This window comes from Tamandua tetradactyla, chromosome 12 (assembly GCF_023851605.1).
Source record: "Tamandua tetradactyla isolate mTamTet1 chromosome 12, mTamTet1.pri, whole genome shotgun sequence".
NCBI classification, from domain to species: domain Eukaryota; kingdom Metazoa; phylum Chordata; class Mammalia; order Pilosa; family Myrmecophagidae; genus Tamandua; species Tamandua tetradactyla.
This window is the reverse complement of record NC_135338.1, coordinates 62251954-62278803: the sequence shown is the minus strand read 5'-3', so window position 1 is coordinate 62278803 and position 26850 is coordinate 62251954. Positions and strand designations below refer to the sequence as shown.

At 34.2% G+C, this 26850-nt stretch overlaps 1 long non-coding RNA gene, 16 other non-coding genes and 3 pseudogenes across 18 annotated transcripts in view; all 20 read right to left on the bottom strand.

Moving 5' to 3' along the window:
* Nucleotides 1–4133: 4133 nt before the first annotated feature.
* Nucleotides 4134–26850, bottom strand: part of LOC143652214 (uncharacterized) — an 81591-nt gene continuing 58874 nt past the window's right edge. For both annotated transcript variants that reach the window (XR_013160492.1, XR_013160493.1), the window contains 13 exons: nt 24798–24881; nt 22878–22943; nt 21914–21999; nt 21015–21094; nt 18058–19007; nt 17139–17222; nt 16380–16459; nt 14291–15518; nt 13332–13399; nt 12375–12458; nt 10340–11435; nt 9397–9479; nt 4134–8478 (listed from right to left, as the gene is read on the bottom strand). This is a non-coding gene — a long non-coding RNA (uncharacterized LOC143652214). The remainder of the gene's footprint in view (nt 8479–9396; nt 9480–10339; nt 11436–12374; nt 12459–13331; nt 13400–14290; nt 15519–16379; nt 16460–17138; nt 17223–18057; nt 19008–21014; nt 21095–21913; nt 22000–22877; nt 22944–24797; nt 24882–26850) is intronic.
* LOC143652861 (small nucleolar RNA SNORD113/SNORD114 family) lies at nt 5124–5201 on the bottom strand. Its single transcript, XR_013160912.1, has one exon. It is a non-coding gene; the product is annotated as a small nucleolar RNA SNORD113/SNORD114 family (small nucleolar RNA).
* LOC143652881 (small nucleolar RNA SNORD113/SNORD114 family) lies at nt 6052–6124 on the bottom strand. The gene has a single exon (XR_013160927.1). It is a non-coding gene; the product is annotated as a small nucleolar RNA SNORD113/SNORD114 family (small nucleolar RNA).
* LOC143652882 (small nucleolar RNA SNORD113/SNORD114 family) lies at nt 8022–8095 on the bottom strand. Its single transcript, XR_013160928.1, has one exon. It is a non-coding gene; the product is annotated as a small nucleolar RNA SNORD113/SNORD114 family (small nucleolar RNA).
* Nucleotides 8981–9056, bottom strand: LOC143652855 (small nucleolar RNA SNORD113/SNORD114 family). The gene has a single exon (XR_013160907.1). It is a non-coding gene; the product is annotated as a small nucleolar RNA SNORD113/SNORD114 family (small nucleolar RNA).
* LOC143652845 (small nucleolar RNA SNORD113/SNORD114 family) lies at nt 9970–10041 on the bottom strand. Its single transcript, XR_013160898.1, has one exon. It is a non-coding gene; the product is annotated as a small nucleolar RNA SNORD113/SNORD114 family (small nucleolar RNA).
* On the bottom strand, nt 11942–12015 carry LOC143652873 (small nucleolar RNA SNORD113/SNORD114 family). The gene has a single exon (XR_013160921.1). It is a non-coding gene; the product is annotated as a small nucleolar RNA SNORD113/SNORD114 family (small nucleolar RNA).
* Nucleotides 12915–12989, bottom strand: LOC143652843 (small nucleolar RNA SNORD113/SNORD114 family). The gene has a single exon (XR_013160896.1). It is a non-coding gene; the product is annotated as a small nucleolar RNA SNORD113/SNORD114 family (small nucleolar RNA).
* LOC143652847 (small nucleolar RNA SNORD113/SNORD114 family) lies at nt 13886–13957 on the bottom strand. Its single transcript, XR_013160899.1, has one exon. It is a non-coding gene; the product is annotated as a small nucleolar RNA SNORD113/SNORD114 family (small nucleolar RNA).
* On the bottom strand, nt 15994–16067 carry LOC143652848 (small nucleolar RNA SNORD113/SNORD114 family). Its single transcript, XR_013160900.1, has one exon. It is a non-coding gene; the product is annotated as a small nucleolar RNA SNORD113/SNORD114 family (small nucleolar RNA).
* On the bottom strand, nt 16759–16833 carry LOC143652852 (small nucleolar RNA SNORD113/SNORD114 family). The gene has a single exon (XR_013160904.1). It is a non-coding gene; the product is annotated as a small nucleolar RNA SNORD113/SNORD114 family (small nucleolar RNA).
* On the bottom strand, nt 17685–17756 carry LOC143652849 (small nucleolar RNA SNORD113/SNORD114 family). Its single transcript, XR_013160901.1, has one exon. It is a non-coding gene; the product is annotated as a small nucleolar RNA SNORD113/SNORD114 family (small nucleolar RNA).
* On the bottom strand, nt 18532–18607 carry LOC143652867 (small nucleolar RNA SNORD113/SNORD114 family). The gene has a single exon (XR_013160917.1). It is a non-coding gene; the product is annotated as a small nucleolar RNA SNORD113/SNORD114 family (small nucleolar RNA).
* Nucleotides 19483–19554, bottom strand: LOC143652871 (small nucleolar RNA SNORD113/SNORD114 family). Its single transcript, XR_013160920.1, has one exon. It is a non-coding gene; the product is annotated as a small nucleolar RNA SNORD113/SNORD114 family (small nucleolar RNA).
* Nucleotides 21507–21575, bottom strand: LOC143652864 (small nucleolar RNA SNORD113/SNORD114 family; annotated as a pseudogene).
* On the bottom strand, nt 22495–22565 carry LOC143652876 (small nucleolar RNA SNORD113/SNORD114 family; annotated as a pseudogene).
* LOC143652863 (small nucleolar RNA SNORD113/SNORD114 family) lies at nt 23433–23506 on the bottom strand. Its single transcript, XR_013160914.1, has one exon. It is a non-coding gene; the product is annotated as a small nucleolar RNA SNORD113/SNORD114 family (small nucleolar RNA).
* On the bottom strand, nt 24367–24438 carry LOC143652851 (small nucleolar RNA SNORD113/SNORD114 family). The gene has a single exon (XR_013160902.1). It is a non-coding gene; the product is annotated as a small nucleolar RNA SNORD113/SNORD114 family (small nucleolar RNA).
* LOC143652856 (small nucleolar RNA SNORD113/SNORD114 family) lies at nt 25346–25419 on the bottom strand. Its single transcript, XR_013160908.1, has one exon. It is a non-coding gene; the product is annotated as a small nucleolar RNA SNORD113/SNORD114 family (small nucleolar RNA).
* Nucleotides 26327–26396, bottom strand: LOC143652872 (small nucleolar RNA SNORD113/SNORD114 family; annotated as a pseudogene).

The window sequence follows — 26850 nt, the reverse complement described above, 5'->3', positions numbered from 1 at the left end:
AGAATCTGCACTTGCGTAGGAAGATGCCACAGACACAGAACACAGAATGACTTCCAGGACATTAGGAGACAGGCCATCCAGGTTCCACAAAAGCACATGTATTTTTAGTTATTCATTCATTCATTCAGCAGTGATTTACTGAGCGCCTGCTAGACTCAGGGCTAGGCAGGCACTGGGGAAACAGAGAAGAATTCGAGCCAGTTCCTGGCCCTCAAAGCACATCAGTTTAATGATGACACATAAACAAATGTTCATGATAGAGTGGGATGGTCGAGGCATTTATATTGCGCTTTGAGGTTGGGGCATGGCTAATTCTTCTTAGAGCAGTCAGGGTGAGAGTGTTCATTCATTCACTCATTTACACATGGATTACTGATTCATTTACTCATTTCTTGACTCATTCACAAAGTAGTTAATTTACTTCTCAATTAAATAACAATCATTGACTTGTTTACTAACTCATGGCTTTATTCATTCACTCTAATATATATTATTAATTCACTCTAATATATATTATTCATTCATTCATCCACTTATCTATTCATTTACTGATTAATTAATCATCTCAATCACTGACTTATTTACTCATTCACATATTTATTTTATCTTTTTCTCATTGATTAATTTAGTCACTCATATCTTGACAACTTAATTAATAAATTAGTTCATTAAGTTGGTTACTCATTGACTCGTTCATTGCTTGATTCATACACTCACTTACAGCATCACCAACTCATTCATTCACTTTCGTTCATTAACTCATTGAAAAGTCTTTCATTCATTCACTTTTTTACTTATTTAAGTACACAAGGGCTCATTCATATATTTATTCACTTACGACTGATTTAGTCACTCATCAACTCATTATTAATTCATTCACTCATTTGTGTACTCGATCACTTGCTCAATCATTCAGTCATGCCTTTGCTCAAGAATCATCAATTCACTAACATTACTTCATTGATACTCAAGGATACTTCATTCAATATTTATTCAACTGCTCATTCAACAAATGTTTATCACTTGTGCACACCACAAGGGGCAAAGCAGGGTATTTTATGAGTATAAACTCTAACTCGTCATTGGCTCATAAGCCATCTGAAATATGAGATTGAGCTAAGAGCACACTGTCTATGCTTCTGTTATACCTGTCTACTTCTCTTATATTGAATTTTTATACTTCTATAAATATAATCTTACATTTATATTTGTAATAAAATGTTATATTTTTATGAACTGGAAGTAGATTTGATTCATATTGGAATACAGTGCTCAACACTGGGCCTAGTACAGATTAGGGTCTATATATATACTTTTGAGCTGAAATTAGTACCTTAATTTCATTTATTTGTATACTTTCTCAAATACCGAGCGCCAGAAAAAATTTTAAATGGGGTACAGGGGTCTCCTGCCACCACCTCCAAATAAATCAGGTAACTCAAATTTATACTTTAGATATAGGTAAATAATAATCCATGAGAGTGGCAGGCAACACTACATTAAATATTTTAGTAGTACATGCAGAATAGTACAACATAGTATACACTAATAAAACAAAGAAATAAAAGATTAATGTTTTATTTCATAGAGGTCAGTGGAGCAGAATTTGAATAATCATAATCTTTGCTTCAAAGCACATTTTCACTATTAGGCCATGATCTACCCTCTTCTTAGTTTTTGATAGATTTATTTACTAAATAATAATAAGGCTATGAATAGCCATGAACTCACCAATACACAAGAACGAAACCATTCAATATTTTAATATCTTTCTCTGCCTTCATTTCACACAGAGGTAACAGATCAAACCTTTTTGGTCAATGGACCTCAGAGAAGCGTGACTGGATCACTAGTAATTCTCGTTTCACAAAATTTTATCACTGGAACACCCTTGGCTATTATGTATGTTTTCCTTATTTATTATCATTTTCAAAAATTAAAAGAAACAAAGAAGCTACTTTCAAACAAGAAGAAAAAACTGACTATTATTTAAATCTCTCTCTGTACTACTGAAAGAGAGTAGTTAAATGGTGGATCCAGGTGAAACAAATCCTTGTTCCATGATATAATCTCACCAAGAATGGCCACTATAAGTTTATTAGCACATTTACTTTTTTTTTGTTTAATCACTTATCATTTTTAGCAAAATAATAAAACCAAGGAAAACACAACCAAGAATAAGACCTTTGACTTATACTGATATCCATCTACAATCTCCTTAACCTAAGAGGTAGTAGCCAAATCCTATTTTTTTAATGGGCCTCAGTTTTGCAAAATGAATTAGCCATGACCCTAGTCAGGACACATTCTTATCACTAGTCCTTGAATGATTTTCTTTGATTTTATGATTGTAAGAAGTCATTTATTCCTTTTAAACAGTACAGTCATCATCCATAAGCAAAATGCCTAAACCGAAAATAAGAACTTAATCTTTTACTTACCCTTATTCTACACACTCCTTAGCCACACAAGTAACAGTCTTGATCTATTCCATTAAATAATAATCAAAACAGCCAAGGTAAATCCATTATGCAGGATACAAAACAGATATAAAAAAAGAATAAAAATACATATGTCATTGGTTCATACTTGGAACTCATTTATTTACTTAGTCATTATTCAATTATTAGTTTAATCATATTTTTCCCTTAAAGAATCAAACACCCAGGAATCCACTTCCAAATAGATGCAGAATATTAACTATGAAACACCTCTCTCTATCTGCTTCTTATCCAAAGTGGTAAAATCTTTGATCTACTTTTTTTAATAGACCAAGGTAATTCAGAACTGATTTAACAATATTCCTCATTTTAACACATCCTTGAAATTGGTCCAGGTTTTTACCTCTTTGTCTTTATTTATGAATATATTTGTTTAATGTTTTATTAATTTATTCACATTAATAATATGAAATACCCTGAACTAGATTCTTGAACTTTCCTGAGATCATTCCCAAAATGTAAATCCACTAGTTTCCTTTTTGCAATGGACCTCAGTGGTGCGAAAAATGATTGATCATAGTTTTAATTCAGATGCATTCCATTCGCATCATTGGTCCAACCATGTCCTTCCACATTTCATGTGAACAATTTTTGAGATGTTACAGTGAATAACTGTGAACCCATCAATCTACACAACAATTCAAACACACCCTTAAGGAGTAGCAGTCTTGATCTTTATAAAACAATCTCATCATTGATCTGTAAGTGGCCCTATTTGATGAGACATCATATCTTTTGATAATACAGTGACTACCTTAAACAGACCACTGCACCAAAGACGAGAAGTTCAACTATCACTCACTTTGAACGTTATATTCTCAACGTTTAGAAACAGCCATGGAGGTCTGAACATTCACAACTTAAGGACTTCCATTCCGTGGAGTCAAAAGCAGATGATTAAAATAATGGGAAATGAATATGTTTTCTATGGTCAATTCTTTTTGCAAGAATATCTTCTGCAAAAAGAGGGGACCAGGAGAAGATGAAATTCAATCCACCAAATGCTTCTCTATTTTGATTGACTTAGCTTTTGAGGTTGATGGATTCAACAAACTGTTGATTTCTGTTTCCTTAATAAAATAAACAAATGGAGATCACCACTGACTCAGAGCAAATACTTTTGACTATGACTGTCCTCTGTCTATGTGATCTTTATACAAAGAGGTAACATCCCTGATTCATTTTTTAAACCTCCCTCAATTTTCCAGAACAGTATTAAAAAATAATACAATTACATAATTGTACTGTTCAAAATAATACTAGCCCTTGGTGTGCTACGCATTCTAGTCCTTGGTCTGCTTCAATTTTCTGTATGATGTAGCTGTTTACTCATTTCTAATAATACAATGAAAGTTCATGAACAAATAGCCCTCAAAACAAGAACCCTGTAGTACTTGCATGAGTGTTCAGGCTCGTTATTATCATGAGACATACCAATCAAGACCTTCATCAGTGAGTACCAATTCTGGGGAAGGGAAAGTAAAAAAGTTTAAAAGAATGAACCGTCCTAGATTTTGATTTTGCTCTGATACTCTAACCCGTGCGAAGTGAGCTTGCTTAATCTTAAACTTTGGGTTATGTCCCTTGCTAAAATTTCACCCACCCACCCCCCCAAAAAATAACTACCTCTTTTATATGAAATGATCTCAATTATTAATTTTATATTTTAACAGTTAATATCATAAAAACCATCACTTGAATCAGCAGCAAAACTTGACTACGGACTCAACAGTCTCAATGGCTCTACCCATACAGGTAACCAATTAAATCTTCTTTATGTGGATCACACTAGGGTAGAGTTACATGCATCTCAATACTTGTCTCATGTAAAATCTTCAGAAATGAACATGGCTTGACCACACTTTACTTATTTACCCATTCATAAATTAATTTGACCAGTAATTCACTCTTTTGAACAAAATTGTACAATATTTAAATTCCCAGAAACCCAGAATGGAAATGCTATTGCCCATATTTGACTATATCGTCCCTACCCAAATTGTAAAAACCGTTTATTTTTCCTAAGAGGAACGTCAATGGAGTGGAACTGATTAAAGCATAACAATTATTTCAACACACGCTCATTAATGGTTTCTATGCTGTCCCTTTTAGCAATTAATTATTATTAACTTATTAATTTACTCAACCATAATGATAAAATCAATATTTTTGCATCCATTCAAGACAATAGCACTGAACAATAATGCTAGTCAGCTGCTCATTACCAAAGTTATAACAGACTATGTATCTTTGTAATGGAACTTCGTGACCCTGATAGTTCTTATTATAATGACAAATTTCTGTCAATGGTCCGTGCTTGGTCCTCTTTAAATTATAGAGTTGCTTAGACACTTATTGAATTATATAAAAGTTTTTCCCATTTAGCAATTAAACATCAACCAGTAACCATAGATTAGTGCTCATTCCTGTTACATTTCCTATGCTGTAGTCACCAGGTCTCAGCCATGCTTTTCTTCACCTACTCATATTAAACTCTTCAGGCATTGATTCACTTATAGCACAAACATCCACAAAAGCGCAATGTTAGGGTAACTGAATATTCCTCACAACTGTCTATAGGACTATTTCCCATAAAGAAAACAGACTAGATTTCAGTTCTTCTTGGACCTCAGAATTCCAGACATCTATTTTTCCTCATCGTTCAGGACTCATATATCACCAGGTATCATCACTGCTCCAGGGTTGTCACTCTTTGTTCTTTACATATGCTTTGTTCATTGATTAATTTATTAATTTACTTCATTAATTTACTACTGAAAACCAAGAAAATATGCATGAACCACAAAAACTCCATGAAGATCTTAGCTATCCCTTATACATTTCTATGCTATCATTTCCCACCATGACAAGATCGCTTTCTCTCGGTGTTTCACATAACATAATGTTCCTTATTGATCCTTTGATCTTTCTTGGGCCTTACTGATTATACTGTGCAACTTCTAATATTTGTAAACATTCAAGTTGCCAAACTGAGAATAAAACATTGACTATTTCTCACAGTGGTCTTCAAGCTCCCAGCACAAAAGGCAACTGTAGACGTCCTGATGATGGCAGAATGCTTAAACTGGCCCAACAAGCACATCCATTCTGAAAAGTACAAAGCAGCAGGGATGATAAAAGATTGAGACATTATCTCCACCATCTTTTCATTACACCTTCCATTCACTCTTAATAAAAGAAATGTGGGACTTGTAACGGAGGCACAGCAAGAACTATGATGGTCACTTCTTGGATCTGTACGATTGTAAAAGAAGTGACACCCTTAATAACTAAGTGCCCATTACTAATTAGATTAATGGCATTTCTTTCCTGACACTATATCCATCCAATATATCCACTTATATATGGGTGGACCATGCTTCACCCTTTTAATCTTCATACATTTTAATATTAGTTTATGGGTTCTTCTATGAAAATAGCATCAAAATCCATGAACAATAGGAGTAGAAGCCCAAAGTTCCTGGATATCTCTAACATCTGTCTTTTGGATTATTTACAACAGAGGGAATAGACTAGATGGCACTTTAGTTTGGACCTCAAGTGACAGACATGTGCTATTCATCAACCATGGCCCATTTGCTACCAGTCATTATTACTGTCCAAGATTTACCTACTTTTCTTATTTTATTTCTATATTTGTTTATGTATCAATTCATGAACTTACTACTAATTTAAAAAACTATAATTTTCAAAAATCTGAGAATAAGAGCTTGAAATACCTAACAGCAGGCTATAGAATAATGTGTCATATCAGTAGATCCTTTTCATTAACAGTCTTCAGTATTTCATAAATGGATTACTCAATATGATGCTTCATATAAATTCCATTTTATCATTGGGCCAGGGTTGGACTTGTTTCACTATATCTCACACCTTTTAATAGCACAGTGAATACCTTTTAACAAAGCCCTCAGACAAAATCTGTGAGTATTACTTACAATGGTCTCCACACTCCTAACACAACCAGGCAGCCATAGCACTGGCGACCACGAAAGGATGCTTATGTGAGCTCGCGTGGTTCTTTTTTGACCAAAGTACAAAGTAGAGAACATGACAAAAAGATTGAGACATTTTATCCATTTGTCCTTGTTTTCCACATTTCATTTACTCATTTCACAGTATTTATTTTTCATATTTACATATTTTCTCTTAACAAAATAAACAACCTCAAACTTGAGACCAACCAGGAGCAATAAAATTGACTATTACTTACCAATGTCACTTATGATCTTTTTTCAAATGGGTGGTGATTATAGTTTCTATTAATAGCTTTTCCTTCCTCCTCATGTATGTTCGTAGATGGGCAATGCCTCACCCTATTTTTCTTTATTTATTTATATTTATTTAATATTTCCACCACTGAATCAATGATCATAATAGAATTATTATCATTGGATCCAAAGTAAAATAACAAGATCCTTGCATTTTCCTAAACTCTGTCCAGGATCATTTTCAACAGAGGGAACAGACTAAATTATTTTTGTGTGCGACCTGAGACTTTCAGACATGTATCATTCATCATCTAAGCCTCAAACGCCAACTCCAGGATGGGCCCACTTTTCCTTCTTTATTATGTACATATTTTTATTGATTAATTCGTTAACTTCCTAATACCAAAAAATTAAATAACTATGAGACATAGAACTCAAGAAAAGATCTTTGAATATCTCTAATATTTGTTTAGGGACTCATTTCCCCAAACACTAGTCTAAACTGCCCTCAATATCAATTAAATGGGTTAGGCAGTTAGGGCGCTTCATCTCAATCTCATATTTCTCATTGGGCCATGATGGCCTTCTTGGATAAGATCTCACACGTATTAGAAACAATAAGTAGTAAGTAATGCCCTTCAATAAAGGTCCCAAACCAAGACAAGAACTTTATTACTCATATTGGCCTCTGACTTTCTACATATAAGGGCAAACTCTGAGCACAACACCATCGTAGAACACTTAATTCAGCTTGGGTAGGCCGTTCTGGGAAATACAAAACAGAGGCGATAATAAAAAGACTGAGGCCTTATCTTCATTGTTTCCCAAACTCCACATTTCATTAAGTCCCTCAATTAGGTGAAGAATTTGGAACAATATTCATTTTCATTTCACTTATGGGAACAAATAATATATTTTCACTTAACAAAATAAGCCTCATCAAACTTGAGACCCAGCAACAAAACTATCATCTACCAGTGTCTACATAAATCCTCAGTCAAAGAGTTAACCCACATGACCTCCTTATTATTTAATAGGCATCAGCATTTTAAATTTGTGTTAATGGAATTTCTTGCCATATATTCATATGCTCTTAGTTATACAATGTTTAACTCTCTCTTTTCACATTTATTTATATATATTGTTTAGTGCTTCTGTCATTGATTCAATTAAAATAAAAGAATCAAATCCATGAACTCCAAACAAAAGAGTAAGAACCTTTGTATATTCATGAATTGTCTATGGGATCATATCCAACAGAGCAAATAGACTACATTTTTTTTCCTGTGGGGACCTCAGAGCTCCCAACACACGTGACTCATAATCTATGACCCATGCACCTCTAGTTATCACCAAGGCCCTCCTCCTGCACTTCATGCATTCCTACATGTGTTTATAAATTAATTCATAAATTTAAAACTAGTAATAAAAAAACCTATAATTCTCAAAAACCCAAGGAAAAGAGCTTGATATTTCTATAATCCATCTATCAAACAATTTGTCATGACAGTGGAATCCCCCATTAAACATGCTTAGAGTTTCATACATGGATTAGTGAACATAATGCTTATATCAATGCCATTTTATCGTATTTTAAATTATGCAATAAATATCTTTCCAGAATCCACACAAACCGAGGCAGGAACTTTAAACATTACTCACTTGGGTGTCTTTGCTCAAAACCCATCGAGGTGTACGTAGTCTTGAACAGGGCAGAAGACTTAAACCAAACAGGTGAGTCCAATCTGAGGAGTACAAAGCAGAGCAGATGACAAGAAGATTGAGAGATTATTGTCCACTGAGCCTGGCTTTGCGCAATTCTTCAAATCAGCATTTATGCATTTACTACTTTTCATAATATTTATACCTGTCTTTTAAAAAGTGGGCGATTTCAAACTAGAGAACAACAACAACCCAGACCATAAAATTATCTCTTACAGATCAGGGTCTACATGTTCCATAGCCACAGAGGTAACACTGTGGCATCTTTCATTTATTAATGGCCATCAGTGTTTAAAATCTAAACAAATATCATTTCTTGACTTATCACATATGCTCTGAGTTGGAAGAAACTTCACCCTGTTGTTCCTTATTCACTAAGTAATTGTTCTATGATGCTGACATTGATTCGAGCAAAATAATAGACTCAAAATACACAAATATCAGACATAGATGAATCTTGTATATTCCTGACATCTGTCCATAAAATCATTCCCAGGAGAGGGAATAGACTCAATTTCCCTTTGTGTGCAACCTCAGACTTCCAGACACGTATCATTCATCATCCATGATTCATACGCCACCGGTTGTCATCATTGGCCCAGAATTGACCCTCTTTTCTTCATTAATTGACGTTAGCTTATTGGTTAATTCATTGATTCATTAATAGTAATTTTAAAAAAGTAAAATTCTTTAAAAACCCAAGAACAGCAGCTTGATATACCTAGTGTCTATCTAACAACCTGTTGCATCAATAGCTCTCTATCATTGTTCATCCTCTAACTTTCAGATATGAATTAATCGATGGAATATATCAGACCATTTTATCAGTGGGACACAGTTGGCCATTTTGAATAGATGTCACAAATTTAATTATACATTTAATTATACCTTTCAAGAAACCACCCAAACCAAGACAAGACAAGATTTTAACTATTACTCACTTTGGCCTCCAGGCTCCCACATCGAGGCCACCACGGAGCTCATGACAGTGGCAGAATGCTGGTCTCAGCTTGGCGTTTCCATTCTGAGGACCAAAAGCAGAGCAGGTGATAAGAGGATTGAGGCATCCATGAATCCATGCTTGCTTTCTGCATTCCATTTTCTCATTTTTCTATATCGATTATTTCTCATAACTATATACTTTCTCTTAACAAAATGAGCAGCCACAAACTTGAGACAGGTGAATATATTTTTTTAATTGATTATAATTATCAGTGTCTCCTTGGCCCTCAACAAAAGAGGAAACAATCTAGATCCATTGATTTTTTAATGGTGGTCATGTTTCCAAATTACATAATGAGTGTTTCTTGACTCACTGCAAATACTGATGGCCACACAATTCTCCAACCTGTTTTTCTTTGTTTATCCATATATTTGTAAAAAGGTTGTGACATTGATCAATTTTAAGAATAGATCTTTGAATCCACAATAAAAGAAAAGGATCCTACAATATTCCTAACACCTGTCTATAAGACCTTTTCCAACTGAGGGATTAGACTCGATTTACTCTCTGGATGGACCTCAGCGTTCCAGACACGTATTCATCATCCAAGACTCATACGCCACCAGTGGTCATCATCGATCCATGTAGCTTAATTCACCAATCCACTAACAATTAATTAAAATAAATACCTAAGACACATAAAACACAGGTTATCACTAATAGCTCTCTATAGAATTATTATCTACACACTGAATTTTTTTTCTTTCCAATTGGCCTTAATGCCTCACTATGAGATTCATCAACATAAAGCTAAAGCAACAGTAGAGGAATCATTGGGTCACACTGGCCGCCTTGGACTACACTTCCCACTTTCTCACAATACAGATATATACGTTAAACAAGTCAACAAAACTGAGAAGAAACACTGGGGTTTTACTCACTTTGTTCTTTATGCTCCTATCGCAGGGTTGCATGTAGAGCTCATGACTGCAACAGATCACTGAAATCGGCTCGAGGGGTCCATCCAAAACCATACAAAGCAGAGAAGAGAAAAAGATCGAGACAGTGTCTGCATTGGATCCTATACTCCACCATTAATTAAATCACTCGTTTAGGCAGTAATGAATTGAGTGCTATTTGCTTTATTTACTCTTAATAAAACAAACAGCACCAGCACAGAACAATATAACTATAACTTACATTCTCTATAAAGTCCTAATTAGCCAAAAAGGTAACACCTCTGAGCTATTTATTTTTTAAAGGATTTGGGTGGGTTTTTTTTTTTTTTTGAGGTTTTTCTCTTCTCTCTCTCTCTCTATATATATACACATATATATGTGTGTTTACATAACTGCTATTTTTTGTATCTCTGCATATTTTCATAATTTTACAATGCTTTACCCACTTCTTTTTTATGCATATATTTGATTCTTACATTGACCCACTTATTAGAATAAAATCTATAAACACAAAGACCAAGAGGAAGATCCTTGTACCTTCCTAGGGGACCATTTCAGAGGGAATAGACTATAATTCTTTTATGTTGAGCCTCAGAGTTGCAGACACGTGTTATTCATCAACTGTGACATCTACGACATGGATCTGTCATTACTGGCGTCAGACTGACTCTTTTCTGTATTCATTTCTACAATACCTTATTGATTAATACATTTATAGTAATTTTTACAACTACGATTCTAAAAAATCCAAGAACTAGAGTCCTGATATCTAAAAGTTCTATATTTTTTTAAATTTATTATATCAAAAGAGCTCTTTCATTAATCATCCACAGTATTTAATGCATGCATTGTTCACTATAAAGCTTCATATCAATTACATTTAACCATGGGCCGCGGCTGTTCTTTTTAATTATATTGTAAATTATTAAATACACAGTCAACAGCCTCAGATTATTCACTCAAACCAAGAAGAGAACTTCAACTCTTACTCACATTGTCTCTCTCCCCCTAACTCCTGGAGGCAACCGTAGCCCCTGTGTGATGGCTTATTGATTAAATCAGCGCTTGAGTATCCTTTCTGAGAACAAAGCAAAGCCAAACAAGAAAAAGGATTGACAGATCTTCATTGATCCTTGCTTTCCACATTTTATTTAAACAAACATTTAGTTCAGCATGAATGATTTGGGGGTAATAATCTTTTATTCTCTCCAGAAAATAGAACATTGAACTTCTCACTGACCCTGAACCAGAATACTGACTATTCTAGTTGCACTGTCTCTATTATCTTTAGCCAAAGTGGTAACACTCTAACCGCCGATTTCTGAATGAACTTCAGTGTAATGTAAGATGAAGAGGGTGTCACAATGTCCATTTTTTAAAATACGTGTTGAGGCCAGAAATACCAAATAACATTGCTACGCCCTCTTCATCTTTATATATTTAAATATTTGACTTTTTCACTGGTTCATTTAAAATAGATTCAAAATTTTTAAACAAGCACTGAGAAGAAGATCTTTGTACGTTCCTGACATCTATCCACAGAGTTACTTAAAACCAACCAACTAGACTCAATTTCTCGTTAAGTGTGACCTCAGACTTGCAGAAACGTATCATTCGTCATAATGACTCCTACACCACCAGTTTTCGTCATTTGTCCAGGACTGGTCCTGTTTTCCTTCATTCATTTCTATGTTTATTAATTTCTATGTTATTAATTGATATATCAATTTACTACCAATAATTTAAAATAAACCTATATTCTCAAGCCCCAAAGGACAGGAGCTTTACATAGCTAAAATCTATCTATACAATCTATGTCACAAGAAGAGATCTGCTTCACCAAACATCCTCGGTGTTTCATATATGTAATAGTTATCACAATACTTCATACAGCAATTGCATTTTATCACAGGTCCATAGTTCTCCATTTTTCATTGTATTTCATATTTTTAACTATACAGTGAATATCCTTAAAACATCCAGACAAAACAAGGCAAGAACTTGAAATAGTACTCACATGGGTACTACGTTCACATGCGGAGAGGCAGCCACAGCACTCATGAACACAGTAAAATGCTTAAATCAAATGTGTGGATCCAATCTGAGGAGTACAGAGCAGAGCAGACGACAAAGGTTGAGGCGCTATGTCCACTGATCCCAGATTTGTACATTTCATTAACTCAGTTTTTGAGTACATATTACTTTCACTTAAAAAATAAAGAACTCAAATTTGAGACAGACTCAAATCAATAAAATTAATCCTAATGTATAAGTGTCTTTTGCCACAGAGATAACACGTGGGCATCTTTTATTTCCTTATTGGCACTGGAATTTATAATTTATGTGAACACAACTGGCACAACCACATTTGATCTTGGTTGAAAAATGTTTCTGCCTCTTCTAACTTATTTATGTATTTGCTTAGTGTCTTTGATATTGTTTCCATTATAATAATGGAGCCAAATTCCATAAACACACGATGAAGATGAATCTTGTCTGACCGTGACATTGCCCATAGGATCACCTTCTAAAGAGTGACTAGACAAGACTGCTCTCATTGGACCTCAGACTTCCAGACACATGTTATTCATCATTCATGACTCATGAGCCACCAGTTCTCATCATTGGTCCAGAATTGACGCCCTGTTTCTTCATTAATTTATTTTTGCTTATTGATCAAGTCATCAAATCACTAATAGTAATTTCTGAAACCCTAAAATGCTCAAAAGCTTAAGAACATGTAGTTAATAGACTTAAAAACCCTCTACAGAACCATTTGTCCCATCAAGCCTTCTCTATTATTAATAACCCTTTGCTCCCCACATGGAATAGTCAATGTAATGGGTCATATCATTCCCATTTCATCTTTGGGCCATCGTTGGCCAACTTTTAATATATTGCACAATTTTAACTATAAACTCAATACCCTTAATCAAACCCTCAAACAAGGACAAGAACTTTGATCATTACTCACATGGGTCTCCATGCTCCTAATACATTAAGACCGTGGTAGAATGCTGATCTCAGCTCTGAGTTTTCTTTCTGAGGAGCACAAAGCAGAGCAAATGATACAAAGATGGAAACATCTATCATCTGATTCTTGCTTTCTGCATTTCATTTACTCAACACTAGGTATTTATTCATTTTCACAATATTCATACATGTTTTTCTTTAAAAAAAAAATGAACAACCACAAATTTGAAGCCGACTCACAGCAATAAAATTTACTGTTATCATCAGTGCCCCTATGTTCCACAGACAAACAGGTTGCACCCTAGATCCATCTGTGTCTTTATGGGCATCAGGTTTACAAATTAAATGAATAGTTTTTCTTGCCTCACCACAAATTTTCAAGGTTGGGAAATTCTTCACAATCTTCTTATTTAAGTATTCATATATTTGTGACAGTGACTCAATTATAATAATAGATTCGAAGTCCATGAACCCCAAGTGAAAGAACAAGATCCTGGGATATTCCTGAATCTGTCTGCAGGATCAGAAATGATCCTGACTGGATTTCACTCTGTGTGGGACCTCAGTGTTCCAGACACGTATTCATCATCCATGACTCATACGCCACCAGTGGTCATCATCGATCCCAGATGGCCATTTTTTCATTCACTCACATCTCTATAATTTCATTGGTTAATTTTTCATATATTAATAATAATAAAATCTACGATTCAGAAAAACCAAGAATAGCCTCCACATACCTAATATCTATCTATAGAATAATTTGTTATATCAGTACATCTCTTTTATTAATCATCCACAGTGCTTCACATGGATTAGTAAATATAATGCTTATGTCAATTACATTTAACATTGGGCCATGGTTGTCCTTTTTAAATTGTATTTCAAACTTTTAAATATTCAATGACTATGGTTAGAATATCCACTCAAAACAAGATAAGAAATTTAACTATAACTCACCTTGGTCTCTCTCTCTTTTTGACTCCTGGAAGCAACCACACACCTCACCGCAGTGGCTGAATTCTTAAATAACCAAGGGTAAGTCAACTATGAGACACACAAAGCAGAAAAGAAAATCACTGAGACATTCTCTCCATTGATCCTTGGTTCCAACGTGCAATTTGATCAGGTATTTAGATATTGATAATTTACAGGTAGTACTTCATTTTCTCAAGAAAATAAACTTGCCACTGGCACAGAAATACATTGAGTATTAATTAAACTGTCTATATCATTTTAGCCAAGAGGTAACACAATAACCATTTATTTCTTAATGGAACCCATTGAGGTATATGTATTTCGATATATTGCTCTAAGATCCTAAAACAGAGGCAAACAGAGAGGAGGCACCATGGCAGAATGTCAAGATCATCTCAGGTGTGTTCTTTCTGAGTACAAAGCATTTAATTTACTCAATGGTTTGTTATTTGTTAATTTGCATAGTCATCAAATATTTTTCTCTAAATAAAATGAACAACCTCTAAATTAAGAGAGACTTGGAGGTAAAGCTATTACTCGTCAATGTCTGCATAATCTTTAGTCAAAGAAGTAATACCCTTGACAGTTTTTATTTCTTAATGGGAAACAGTGTTTTCATTTGAGGGTCCTACACTTTTGCCATACCTTATGTCTTAGTTGGGTTAATCCTAACACGCATATTCTTTTCTTATTTAGATGCTATTTCTGTTTAGTTCAGTCATTCTTTCAACTATAATAATTAAATTAAATCAGTAACAACTGAAACAACATCTTTAATAAAAAAAATTAGAACTTCTATATTCCTAAAATCTACCTATAGGATCATATCCAACAAAAAGTATAGACTAGCTGTCTCTTAGTGTTCAACCTCAAAGTTTCAAACATGTAATCAATTTCAGACACTAGGTCTCAAACGTCACCAAGCATCACCATATTGCCAAGTTAACCTTTTCAATCTTCAGTCTTATTTATATATTTTATCAATTCATTCATCAAATTACTACTACTAATACTAAAATAAACACCCTACAGAGGCAAAAAAAAAAGTCCTTTGATAATAATTCACCTCATTAGTAATACAGTGAATACCTGAAACAAACCCCATCCCCGTTTGACTGTTACTCACATTCACCTCCAAGCCAGCATCACAGAGAGACTATCACTGAGCTCATCACCATGGAAAATAGTTCTGTCAGCTGCTTGGGCCATTCTGAGGAATGCAAAGCAGAGGAGATAAGGAGAGGGAGAAATTATTTCCATGGGTTCCCTCATTACACCTTTCATTAAGGTAGTCATTTACATGGGGGATTTAGGATAATACTTATGTCACATTCACTTATAAAAACAAACATTTAATTTCCACTACCCAAATAAAAGAGCACTGACTACTGCTTATACTCTCTATATCATCCTTGGTTGAAGAAGGAATACCCTTCAATCATTTATTTTTTATTAGAATTCAGTCTTTTCTCTCTATATAAATGGTATATCTTGCCTCACTGCATATTTTCATAGAAGGATAATGATCCATTCTCTTCATCTGTATTTACTTATATATTTGTTTGTATAGTGTTCCATCTCTATATCATTGTTTTTGGTCCTGTCATTGATCGTAATAAAGGCATATCCCCAACCTGTGCTCAAAGGGTCTTCCAACACAGGGATTACATTAGGCCTCTTTCCTTTTGGACCTCAGAGTTCCAGACCCATATTATTCATCATGACGCCTCATAAGCCACCAGTCATCATCATTGGTCCAGTACTGATCCTCCTGTCTTCATTTATTTCTACATTTGTTGATTAACTCATTAGTTACTATCACTAATAAAAACACCTATATTCTCAAACCTTAAAGGACAGGACCATGACACATCTATAATCTCACTGCTGAATAATGTGTCACAATAGGTCATGTTCAGTGTTGATTATTCAACATAATGCTTCCTGTCAGTCTCATCATATCACTGGATCCTGGCTGTCCCTTATGATTATATTTTGAACTTTGAATTACACAGTGATTATCCTCTAGAAATCCACTCAAACTAATGCAAAAATTATAACCGTTACTCACAAGGGTCTCCGCTCCTAACACATAGAGGTGCTGTAGGCTGTGACATGGCAGGAAGCTTAAATTAACAGGAGGCGTCCATTCTAAAGAGTGCAAAGAAAGCAAATGATAACAAGGTTGAGATATTCTCTCCATTGGCCTTTGTGTCCCATATTTCACTAACTTATTTAGATATTTATAACCTTTCAATATAGCTAAGTTTTATTCTCTTAAAAACGAATGATTTCAAGCTTAAGATAAAACCCAGATTAAGAAAATCAACTATTACCTATCAGGGTCTGAATAATCTTAGCCACAGAGGTAACATCATGGTACTTCAATTTCCTGACTTCTGTCTATAGGATCATTTCAGCAGAGAGAAAAGACTCGATTTCCATTTATGGATGACCTCAGACTTCCAGACACGTATTATTCATCATTCAATGCTCATACGCCACCGGTTGTCATCATTGGTCCAGGATTGTCCCTCTTTTTCTTTATTAATTTACATTTGATTACTAAGTCATCAATTTACTCATAGTAATTTGTAAAAACCTAAAATTCTCAAATCCAAGACCAAGAGCTTGATATCTACCTATGAAAAAGCTTGTCCCAGCAAAACTTCTTTATCAAGGATTAACCAGCAAAATGCCTCACGTCAATCCCATTTCATCACTGGGCCATGGAATATATTTCTTGAACATATTTCACAATCTCAATTATATAGTCAATACCCTTAAATAAATCAGCCAAACAAAAATAAGAACTTTAGCTATCACTCACATTGATCTGTACACTTGTAACACATCCAGGCAACCATTGAGCTCATGGACATGAAAGAATGCGTCTCAATCTGGTGTTTCCTTTCTGAGGGGTACAAAGCAGAGAAGATGATAAAAAAGATAAGAGACAGCTATCAATTGATCCTTCACTCTTTCATTAGGTCTATATTACTTTTCATAATATTTATGTATTCTCTCTTAACAATATGAACAACCACAAACTTGAGAAATACCCAGAGTGACAAAAATGACATCACATATCAGTGTCTCTATATTCCTTTGGTAAAATGATAACACCCCAGACCCACTGATTTCTTCATGGAAAATTATACTAAGAGTATCTCTTGCCTCATGAGAAATGTTCAGAGTTGGGCAATTCTTCATTCTCTTCTTATTTATTCATATATTTGTTTCAGGGTTGTGACAGTAACTCAATTATAATAATAGAATCAAAGTCCATGAACAGCAAGTGAAAGAACAAGATCCTGGGATATTCCTGAATCTGTCGGCAGGATCAGAAATGATCCTGATTGGATTTCCCTCTGTGTGGGACCTCAGCGTTCCAGACACGTATTCATCATCCATGACTCATACGCCACCAGTGGTCATCATCGATCCCAGATGGCCATCTTTTCATTCACTCACATCTCCATAATTTCATTGGTTAACTAATTAATTCACTAATTATAAATATATAAGAGGCACAAAACATAGGAATAAGATGTCTGAGAATCTCTAATTCTCTACAGAATTATTTATCAAACTACCTTTTGGGATCTTTTCTTTAACCGAATACAGTGTTTCAAAATGAGCTAATCAACACAATGCTTCATATTAATGAAGTAGTGACAACTGGGTCAGTGCAGTGAACACTCTCAAGCAAACACAAAACCAAGAAAAGATCTTTGAGTTTAACTCACATTATTTTCTTTGTTTCTAACTCACAGGTGATCACAAAAGGGCAGGCTGATAACAAATCGTCAAATCAGCTCAAGGGATTCCATTCCAAGGAGCACAACAGAGCAGAAGATAAAAGGATTGAGACATTATCTCAACTGTCCCTCTACCCCACCATTCTTTAAGTCAGTCATTTAGGTATTAAAAAATTTTTTCTTCCCTTAAGAAAATGAATATCAAACTTCCTACCTATCCAGAACAAGAATATTCACCATTATTTTTACATCTACATTGTCCTTACCCATAAAATCCATCTTACATAAATGTCATTTCTTGTATCACTGAATATTTTCATAATTTTACAATGTTTCACCTTTTTCATCTTTATTTAGCATGAAATTCATAAATGCAGATTGAAAGAGAAGATCAATGTATTTTCCTGGCATCTATCTACAAGAATATTGTGATAGAGGGAAGAGACTAGATTTTTCTGTGTATTGGATCTCTGAAATCCAAACACGTATTCTTCACCATCTGTGACACACAACGCCAACAGATGTTATCATTGATCCAGGCTGACCTCCTTTTCATCATGATTTTCTACAAGTGCTTATTTTCAACCCATCAATAAACTAATAATAATTTTAAACCTTTGGTTCTCAACAAAATAAGAACAAGAGTCTTGAGTTACCTAACACTTGTTTGTAATCTCTTTCATTAATTATTCTCATTGTTTCATATACTGATTGGTCAATAAAATGTTTCCTATCAATCCAAATATAACACTGGACCATAGTTGTCCTTTTTGATTATATTTCACACTTTTAATTGTACAGTGAATTCCCTTAAAAATCCATTCAAACTAAGGCAAGAACATTATTACTCACATGGGTCCCTGTGCTCCTAATACATCAAGGCCATCAGGGAGCTTGTGGGCACAGCTGAACTGTCATCTCAGCTTGATGTTTCCTCTCTGTGGAGTACAAAGCAGAAATAAACTGAGACATCTGTCAACTGATCCTTCTTTTCTGCATTTACCATTACTGAGGTATTTAGTAATTTTCAAAATGTTGATATATTTCCTCAACCAAACGAGCACCTACAAATCTGAGACTGACCCAGAGGGATAAAATTAACTATTACTTATCAGTGTCTATATGTTCCTTAGGCCAAAACAGTAACAACCTTAAATCCACTGATATTGCATTAGGTCTCTTGTGTACAAATTATATTAATATTATATTTCTTGCCTCATCTTAAATGTTAATGGTTGGGTAATTCTTCAACCTGTCATCCTCCTTTATATATTCATATTTGTTTCATGGTTGGATCATTGCTTCAATTACAGCAACAGAAGCAAATTCCATGAAGTCAAAGAACAAGATCCTTGCATTTCTTGCATCGACCTACATTTCTAATAGAGGGATTAGACTAGGTTACTCTTTGTGTGGGACTTCAGCATTCCAGACATGTATTCCTCATCCATGATTCATACACCACCAATGGCCATCACTGATTCTGGATTACCATATTTTCATTCATTCCAATCTACACAATTTCATTGATTAGCCCATCAGTACACTAAAAATAATTTCTAAAACTATATATCTCCAATCCCAAGAACAAGAGCCTTGGTATAACTGATATCTGTCTATAGAATAATTTGTCACATCATCAGATTTCTTTCATTAATCAACTACAACTTTTTATATACAGATTAATCAATATAATGCTTCATATCAACTACATTTAATAATGGGCATGGCTGAATTTTTTTAATTATATTTTACATTATTAAATATATATTAACTTCCCTTGGACTAGCCACTCAAACCAAGATCAGGATTTTACTCTCATTTGTCTCTATCTTCCTAGCTCACTGGCAACCTTAGCTCCTTGACAATGGCTAGCTGCTTAAATCAGCAATCAAGAGGCCATCTGAGGAGAACAAAGCAAAGCAGAAGGTAAAAACAATCAGGCAATTACTCCATTGGTCCTTTCTCTCCACAATTAATTTATTCAAACATTTAGGTGCATTAATAATTTGGGAATAAGGATATTTCATTTTCTCAAGAAAATTAAATCAAAACTTGTCATTGAACCAGGAAAAGCATATTGACTTAATTATACTATCTACATCATTTTAGACAGTTGATGCCCTATTTATTTCTAAATGGCATTCATTGTTGTATATATATGTTAATGTTATTCCTTGCCTCACTAGGTATTTTCATCTTTTATTTTCAAATGGACATTGCTTCATCTTTTTCATCTTTATATATTTACATACAAGTTTGATTCTTTCTTGATCCATCTATAATAATAGAATAACAATTTAAACACAAGACTGAGAATAAGACCCTAGTCTGTAAGTGAAATCCGTCTCGGGAAGCATTTTCCATATAGGGAAGAGACTAGATTTCTCCTACGTTGGACCTCAGAATGCTAGACACACATCAGTCAACCAGTTGTCATTACTGATGCAGAATTGGCCCTCTTTCTGTTTCTTCATTTCAGCATTTGTTCATTGGCCAATTTATTAAGTAGCAACAAAAAGATACTTACATTTACAAAGGGAAATAACAGTTTTCATATATCTAACATCTGTCTAGAGAATTTCTCACAACAGTAGATCTGTTTCATTAATCAACCTCAGTGTTTCATATATGGATTTATATGGATTAGTCATATATAATGTCTTTTATCAACCATTTTTTTAAACTATGATTTGTATTTATTATTCAACTCTATTATTATTTTTTTTTTTTACATGGGCAGGCACCAGGAATTGAACCTGGGTCTCCGGTATGGCAGGTGAGAGAGAATTATGCCTGCTGAGCCACTGTTGCCTGCCCTTTATTAACCATATTTTAACATAAGGCCATGGCAGGTCTTCTTTGAATATGTTTCACAGTTTTTAATAATAAAGATCCTTAAAAAGCCTCTGAAACTTAGACAGGAACTTTTATCTATTACTTACTTTGGTCTCTGTGATCCTAACACACAGACAGAGAGGCAGTACCGTGGGAGATTGTCCAGATCAGTTCCAGTGTGTTCTTTCTGGGAAGTACAAAGCACAGAAGATTAAAAAAACAAATTGAGACATTAACTCCAACAATTCTTATCTTCTGCATTTCACTTATTCAACATTTACTTCTTCAATAATTTTCTTAATATTTTTGTTAATATTTTTCTCTTAAAAAATTAACAGTCTCAATCTTGAGACAGACTTGGCAAAATAATTAACTACTATTTATCAGTGTCTATAGAATCTTCCTTTTGATTCTTAATGGATAACAGCATTTTCAACTTATGTTAGCATTATTTTTTTCCATACCATATATGTCTTAGTTGGGTCGTTTTATCTTTTTCTTCCCTTATTAGTTATATTATTGCTTAGGGTTCAGTCACTGACTAAGTATAAAAACTGAATCCTCTCTATAGGATCATATCCAGCAGAAGGTATAGAGTTTTGGACCTCAGAGTCCTAGTATCATTCATCACCCATGTCTCAAACGCACCACTCTTCATCATTGGTCCAAGACTGACCTTTTTTTACTTCCTTCTTATCCACCTATTTTTATTGATCCATTCATCAAATTACTACTACTACTAATAATAAAATGAATATCTTAGAGACACAAAAACAGAAAAAATAAGTCCTTTGACTATGTCTAACTTCTGTCCATCAAATCATTTCCTCCAAACACTTGGTCCCTTTCCTTAATTGACCTCAGAGTTTCATATAATGCTTCATATCAACCCCATATTTCCCAGGGTCTCTGGTGGCCTTCTGATAATACTTCACACTTATCAGTAATAGAGCGAATACATTAAAAAACTTCCCATAAGCAAGACAAGAATTTGATGGTTACTCACATTGTTCCCCAAACTTTGATCCCATAGAAGCAACCACTGAGCTCATAAGGTGGCAGAATGCAAAAATCACTTGAGGTGGGCCCACTCTGAGGAGTAAAAGCCGAGAAGATAAAAATATTGACCTATTAACTACACTGTCCCTGAATTCCATCTTTTATCAAGTGGGTATTTAAGTTAAGGATTTGGAGTTATGTTTATATCAATTTCACTTATGGAAATGACCAACATTCAACTTCCCACTAAAAAAATGTATGATCATTGACTATTACTTACATTGTCTACACTATCTTTAGACTAAGATATAATAACCTTGAAGCATTTATTTTGTAATAGAATTCAGTCTTCTCTGTATACATTAATGGTAGTTCTTGCTTCATTTTGTGCTTTCATAACTGGACATTGGTTCAACTTCCTCATCTTTATTAATTTTTATATTTGTTTAATAGCTCTGTGACTGATACATTTATAATAAGAAAATCAAAATCCATGACTCTAAATGAAAGGTCAAGATCCTTGTATATTCCTAAATTCTGTCTTTATGGGCATTTACAACATAAAGAAAAGCCTAGATTTCTTTTATGTAGGCCCTCAGAGTTTTAGACATGTATTGTCGTCATCCATGACTCGCATGTTACTAGTCATCATCGATCCAGGGCTGACCCTCTATTCTTCATTCATTTCTACATTTATTTATTGATTAGTTCATCAGTTCACTAAAAATAATAAGGAAAATCTATAATTCTTAAATACCCAAGGACAAGATCCTCAGCATACCTAACATCTACCTATAGAATAGTTTTGTCACATCAATACATCCTTTTCACCAATCATTCTCAGTGTTTCATATATCGATTCATCAATATAATGCTTCGTATCAACGCCATTTATCATTTGACCAAGTTGTCCTTTTTTTATTATGTTTTAATTATATACTTGAATTAGGACAGCTTTGACTATTACTTACATTGGTCTCTGCTCCTAACATAGAGAGGCAGCCTTAGAGCTTGTGAACATGGCTCCTGAGTCCTTTCTGAGGAGTAGAAAGATTAGATAATAGAAAGACTGAGATATTGTATCCACTAAACATTGCTTTGTATTACATTGACTCAGGGCTTAGGTATTTACTAAATGTCATATTAGTTGCCTATTTTTCTCATAAAAAAAAAATGAGCAGCCTCAATCTTGAAACAAATCCAGAGCAATAATAGGACCAAGGCCTATGGGGTCCTCAGCCACACAGGAAACACTCTCAGACCTCATATTTTTTAATGGGCATTGGTGTTTAAAATTTATAGCACTGGAATTTCTTTCTTCACCACATATGTTATTAATTGGGAAATGCTTCTCCCTGCATTTCCTATTCAATTCATATAACTGATTAATGGTTTTGCCATTGATTCAATTATAATAGAATCAAAATCCATGAACTCAAAGTAAAAGAATAGGATTCTTGTATATTCCTGACATCTATTGATAGGACTACTTTCAACAGACTGAATAGACTCAATTTCTCTTTGTGCGTAACCTCAGACTTCCAGGCATATATTATTCATCACCTATGATCATACGCCACCAAGTGTCATCATTGGTCCAGAACTGATCCTCTTTTTCTCCATTAATTTACATTTGTTTATTGATTAATATATCAATTCATAATAGTAATTTTTTAAAACCTGAGTTTCTAAAAAGCCCACAAACAATAGGTTGATATAACTAAAATCTCTCTATAGAACAATCTGTTACATCACTACCTCCCTATCATTACTCATTCTCTGTTTCTTTATATGAATTAGTCCATGTAATGTACCATATTACTCCCATTTTACTATTGGGCCAACTGTTGGCCTTCTCTGAATATATTTCACAATACCCTCAAACCACCCAAACCAAGATAAGAACTTTGACTATTATGCACATTGTCCTCCGAGCTCCTAACACATCAAGGCCACCAAGGCCAGTGACGATGGCAGGATGTTTATCTCAACTCAGTGTTTCCTTTCTGAGGAGTACAGAGCAGAGCAGATGATAAAAAGATTGAGACATCTATCACCTGGTCCTTGCTTTCTGCATTTCATTTACTCATTATTTGTGTATTATTATGAAAAATAACTTTAAGACAAAAATGAATGACCACACACTTGAGAATGACCCAGATCAATAAAACTATTATTGATGTCTACATTTTCATGCAGAGATAACACACTATATCTACTGATATCTTAGTGAGCATAAGTGTTTCCATACTATAGTAACAAGAATTCTTGCCTTATCAAAAATGCTTCACCCCGTTCCTTTTTAATTATTCATTCATTTAATAGATATGTTACTGATTCATTTATAAATACAGAATCAAGGCCATAAACACAAAAGAAAAGAAAAAGATCCCTGCATATCTCTGATATCTGTTTATAAGATCATTTCCAACCAGGGAAATGGGCTCAATCACTCTTTGGATGGACCTCAGCGTTCCAGACACGTACTCCTCATACATGACTCATACGCCACCAGTGGTCATCACTGATCCATTATTGGCCCTCTCTTTCTTCATTTCTATCTACACATTTTCACTGATCAAGTCATCAATTCACTAGTAATAATAAAATAAATACTTGAGAGACATAAAACACAGGAAAACATATATCTGAATACCTCTAAAATCTGTCTATGGAATTATCATTTCCCAAAAGCACCAGATCTCTTTCTCTAAATGACCTCCATGCTTGATATATGAATTAATATTTATAAGCATAGTGCTTCATATCAACTCTCTACTAATTAATACTCTATTAATTGGGTCATATTGACCTCTTTTGATTATATTTCACAATTTTTAATAATAAAGCAAATACCCTTACAGAAGGATAAGAACTTGACCATAACTCACCCTGGTCTCCATGGTGCTAACACATATGGCAACATAGAGCACACGATCATGACAGATGCCCAGATCGGCTACAGGGGGTCCATTCTGATGAGCACAAAGCGAGCAAATGATAAAAACAATGAGTCCTTTTATCTGTTGATCTTTGCTTTCCATATTCCATTTACTTAGTCATTTAGATATTCATTGATTTTCAATAGACCTTGAGAATGACCAAAAGCAGTAAAGTGACTCTATAATCAGTATCTTTATGGTCCTTAGTGACCATGGTAACACCCCAAATCCTTTTTATTTTTTAATGGGTAATGTTTTCAATATTTATTAATCCCATTTTCTTCTTCCTCACCACTTATGTTCATAGCAGGAAGTGCTCCACCCTGTTCCTTTTTATCTATTTATGTATTTAATTTAATGATTCTGTCATTGATTCATTTGTAATAAAAGAACCAACATCTATGAAGCCAATGTAAAAGCATAAGATCCTTGTGCATTCCAGTCTTCTGCTTATAGGATCATTTCAACCAAGAGAATAGACTTGATTTCCCTTTGTGTGTAACCTCAGACTTCCAGACACTTATTATTCATCATACATGACTCATACACCACGATTGTCATCACTGGTCCACAACTGACCATCTTTTTCTCCCTCCATTTCTAAAATTGGTTCCTGATTAGTTCATCAATCCACAAATAGTAGTAAAAATAACCCATAATGCTCAAAAACCCAAGAATGAGAACTTGATGTATCTCATATCTGTCTATAGAATGATTTGACACCATAGAGTGTCAAATCTGTCATTACTCATCCGCTATGGTGCCTACATGAATTAGTCAATATAACACTTCATATCAATTCCATTTTGTAACTGAACCACAATTACCCTTTTCAAATTACATTTCATACTTTTAAATATACACTGACTACTCTTTAAAAATGACTCAAACGAAGGCAGGGACTCTCACTCACATTATTCTCTAACACATGGAGGCAACCATAGAGCTCGGGACCATGGAAGAATGCTTAAATCAGCTCAGGTGTTTCTTTCCTGTGACATACAAAGCAGAGCAGGAGGTAAAAGGTTTTAGACATTCTATCAATTCACCCTTGCTTTCCATGTTTCCTTCACTCACAATTTAGGTAGCTATTAATTTAATAATATTTATGTATTTTTCTCTTAACAAAATGAACAACCACAAAGTTGAGACAGGCACAGATCAATAAAATTGACTATTGCTTATTAGTATTTATATGTACTTAGCCAAAGAAGTAACAGCCTATAGCCACTGTTTGCTTAATGAGCATCAGTGAATTTAAATATATTAATAGGACTTCTTGGCTCACAACATATGATTTTAGTTTTCAATGGCCCATCCTCCTCTTTGATTTTTTCTATATTTGTTTAATATTCTGTCACTGATTTATTAAACATAACAAAATCTAAATCCATAAACCCGCCAAAAAGGGAACAAGATCCTGAAATCTGTCTGTAAGATCATTTATAACAGGGAGAATTGACTTGATTTCTTTTTGCTGGGACCTCAAAGTTTCAGATATGTATTATTCATCATAAATGACTCATACACACCAGTCATCATGCTCCAGGATTGGCCTTTTTCTTCCTTTAATTTACACAATTATTTTTTAATACTTCTCAAATTCCCTAATAATAATAATAAAATATGCACATGAACCACAAATCCCCTAGTACAAGATCCTTAAGTATTCCTAACATCTGATTATAGAGTCATTTCCTACAAAGATTTTTTTCTCTTTCATTAATCAACTTTAGTGGTACCCATATCCACTAATCAACATGTTTCACATCAATCCCATAACTGGGACATGGTTAACTTCTTTATTTACATTTAATGCTATTTTAAAATAACACAGTTAATATTCTTAAATAAAACACTCAAATCAAGGGAAGAGCTTTGACTATTGCACTGTCCATACCCCTGAAACACTGGGTTCAAGACCATGACCGAAGACTAAATCAGTTCGGGTGTGTCCATTCTGAGGAGCACAGGAAATGCAGAATAAAATATCAAGACCCTC